At 41.6% G+C, this 3805-nt stretch overlaps 1 long non-coding RNA gene across 1 annotated transcript in view; it reads right to left on the minus strand.

Moving 5' to 3' along the window:
• The window catches only part of LOC138159076 (uncharacterized), a 19348-nt gene extending 18767 nt beyond the window's left edge, over positions 1 to 581 (minus strand). The window contains exon 1 of the long non-coding RNA XR_011167798.1: positions 377 to 581. This is a non-coding gene — a long non-coding RNA (uncharacterized lncRNA). The remainder of the gene's footprint in view (positions 1 to 376) is intronic.
• Between the last annotated feature and the right edge of the window lie 3224 nt (positions 582 to 3805).

The raw sequence follows: 3805 nt of genomic DNA on the forward strand, positions 1-3805 counted from the left end.
TCCCCTTCCCCTTTCCTTTTGCTCCTTTCCTTCTCTCCTCTCTCCCCCCTCCCCTCTCCTCTCTTCACTCCCCTCTTTCTCCTCTGCTTCTTAGAATCTCACATATAACCACATTCACCACACAACTGTATTTCTAAATCATTTTGCAACAAGGAGCTCTGAACAAGTCAGCTCTGTTTAACATGGCAGGGCTCTATCTCATTTTACATTTCTCTGATTTATGTGGAGAATAAAGACCATATACAAAAATGTTGTGGAAACATTTACCCAGAATCCCTTAGGAGCACTGAAAAGTAAAAGCAATGGGGAAAAGGATAAGGGGGAGGGGAGTCCATTCAGGTCTCAGGTGTCCTCCTAAGGGGATGGGCCCAAACACCTCAGTGTAGTCATGGCCCTGTGAAGCAGTGTGTGCTATCTTTCCATCTCCCATCCCCAAGAGATAGGCAAGGGGCATGTGGCATTATCCCATTTTGCAGAGGAATAAGATTAACTGGTAAGGGATCATATAACTTGCCTAAGCTGCACATACCCAAGTTTTATGCTCCCATGGCCAAGGCTCCAGCTCCTCCCTTCCTCCTTCTCCCCTTTTCACTGTAGAGCAAGGTCACACCTATTTGAGAGCTGCTGCCAGGTAGGAGTTGCTTAAGCAGCACATTTCTGTCAATTCACACCGCCTTTTTACAATAATGCTCGGTATTTATATGAGTCCTTTCATCTGAGCGGCTCAAAGTTCTGACTCTAATCTTTACAACTTCCTTGTGAGGTAGAGGAGAAACAAGTTGTTATTATCCTAGTTATGTGTGTGTGGGGTGTGGGGTGTGGGGTGGGGGTGGCAGAGAATGAGGGAGGCAGAAAGCAAAATGTATGAAGGAGAGAGGAGGCAGTTAAAGCAGCTGGCCAGGGACCCGCAATGACTCATGGAGGAACTGAGAACCAAGAATGGAGCCTAGCGCCTCACATTCTCAGGTAGCAAGAGGCACAGTGGGAAGTGCAAAGAATATTGTACTTGAAACAGGGAAAACCTAGGTTTGAATCTTGCCTCAGAAGAGAAGTAGCTGTATGTCCGTGGGCAAATCACTTAATTCCTTTCAGCCTCAGTTGCCTCATCTATAAAATGGGGATAATTATGCTTATATTATTTCCTTCATCTGGTTGTTGTTTGGAAGAATAATTATTAATAATAGCTTACATATATATGCATATATAAAATACTTATGTATATATAATATATATACATAAAATACTTATGTGTGTGTGTGTATATATATATATATATATATATATAAAGAGAGAGAGAGAGAGAGAGAGAGAAGAACACTCTAAGATTTGCAAGGTATTTTATTTCATTTGATCCTCACAATGACTTTATGAGGTAGGTACTATTATTATCTTCATTTTACAGATGGGGAAACGGAGGCAGGTGATGTGACTTGTCCAGGGTCACATAGTTGTGTGTGTCTGAGGCAGAATTTGAAGCCAAGTCTTCCTGTCTCCAAGTCCACTACTCTACCACACCATCAGATAAAGTGAGGCTTCTAAAGTGTTTCAGAAACCCCAAAGCACCATGGAAATAGATGCTAACATCATTAGTGCTTTAAACTTTAGAGGCAGCTGTGGAAAGAACACTGGATCTGGAATCAAATGTCTTGGGTTCAAATCCTAGGCTGTTACTTACTAACCTTGGGCAAGACCTAAGGCAACTGTGTTGCATAGTGGACAGAGAACTTAGAGTCAAGAAGACCTGAGTTCAAATCCTGCCTCAATTGCTAGCTATGGAACCTTGGACAAGACATTTAACATCTCTGAAACTGAATTTCCTCATCTATAAAATGAACTAATAACAGCACCTATCTCCCAGAGCTGTGAGCTCCAAATTAGATAGCAAACACAAATCACTTTGCAAAGTCCAAAGTGTTACATAAATATGACCAAGTCACTTACCATCTATAGGTCTCAGTTTCCTCCTGTGTAAAACTAAAGAACTAGATGACCTTTGGCATCTTTTCTAGCTCTGTTTATCTCTGATCCAACACATGGTACAGCCCAAGATTAATGTAGCCTTTGTTCGGGTCCAGCAAAAAAGTGGTTCCATTGATCGAATCCAGGATGCCAGAGATTTCCAGGGCTGAGATTTTCTGCAAAGAGATTTTATTTTTACTTTGTCCAAATAACATTTAGAGAGCTGAAAACCAAAGGAAGGAAAGGGCATGTGGTTTTGAATGATCGGTTGTAAAGCACTCCTTAGGTCTGCTGCACAGCTCTAGGACTGGAGAGGTTCTATCAGGCCAGTTCCTATTTCCCACTTACTCCTCAACCTGTGCCTCTCTGTCCAGCTCTTTTCACTTTGAGTCACTTAAGCAGAAAACAAAGGTTAACACGTCTGTTAAAACTCAGTTGTGTATTGTACCCTAGGGACTGACAGCCAAGCTTAAGACTTCAGACAGATAACCTTGTACCCAGACCTGCTAAAAAAACCTGAACTGAAGCCAACCTCAAAGTCCACACATAGCTATTGTGTGAAAAAACTCATGAAGGTAAAGAAAGAAAAAAATGTATGTGGATAAAACAAAGAAAGTGATAGATAATGGACTGAATATGAAGACATAGACACATGACAGCAGCTTGTATTTGGTCCTTCGTTTTCCAAGAGGACCATGGCATCAGAGAACTTGCTGTTGACTTTGATTTGAGGGAGGGAGGGCTGTGCAAGGTCACCAGCCTCACTTTCTCTTCTGGAGTCATCTGGATCCAGTGACCTGATATACCTTAGGATGACTGGAGAGAGAGAGACAGAGAGACAGAGACAGAGAGAGACAGAGACAGAGAGAGACAGAGACAGAGAGAGAGACAGAGAGACAGACAGAGAGACAGAGAGAGACAGAGACAGAGACAGAGACAGAGAGACAGAGAGAGAGACAGAGATTTGGATTAAGTGGCCACAGAAGTAATGCTACATTGTGTGTATTTATCCATCAATAATGTATATGTTGTCTCCCACATTAGAATGGAAGCACCCTGAAGTCAGGAACTGCTTTTTGCTTTTTGTTTTTATCTTTAGTATTTGGCATAAGATCTGGCACATTAAGTAAGCACTTAATGTTTGTTGATTGACAGTGAAGGGGCCATGAAGGACAAGAAAATATTACACCTCCTGGAAGTATTAAGAAATTATTGTTATAATACTGTCACCTAAATTTGAGTTTATCTGAAAGAAAAGATAGCTTTTTTTTTTTTTTTGCTTTTTTGGAGGAGGGAAAGCAAGGCAATTGGGGTTAAGTGACTTGCCCAAATTCACATGGCTAGTGTTAAGTGTCTGAGGCTGCATTTGAACTCAGGTCCTCCTGATTCCAGGGTGGGTGCTCTATTCACTGCACCACCTAGCCACCCCTGACAGCTTCTTTATAATATGGTTATAGAGTTGCAAGACTGATTCCTTTCTCTCTCATATTCCTCCCTCCCTCCCTACATCCACAGATTTCCTTTTTAGAACTAAGGCTCTAAAGGACATGCTCCTGGGACAGGGAACTCCTTAAATCTACATTAAGGTACAGAGGACTGATCTCATTTCTTTTCTGAGTATAGACTTTGTCTGTAGTTTTGTAGACTTTGTGAGTAGGATAGTGGAATAGGGAAGATAACAATGGATTTGGAAAGCATATGAGAGAGATCATGGGCAGGGGCTGCACATACTCATTTCCCAGTACCTTCATCATTTTGCTAGAGGCTGGCTGATCCTGTGGTTACTGCACTAACAAGAAAACAAGATATTTTTAAAAGCCAAAGATTTAAGCATTCTATTTGCCTG

Source organism: Petaurus breviceps, unplaced genomic scaffold (assembly GCF_028583685.1).
Source record: "Petaurus breviceps papuanus isolate PSGF00001 unplaced genomic scaffold, PetGlider_PUasm1.0 175, whole genome shotgun sequence".
Classification (NCBI taxonomy): Eukaryota; Metazoa; Chordata; class Mammalia; order Diprotodontia; family Petauridae; genus Petaurus; species Petaurus breviceps.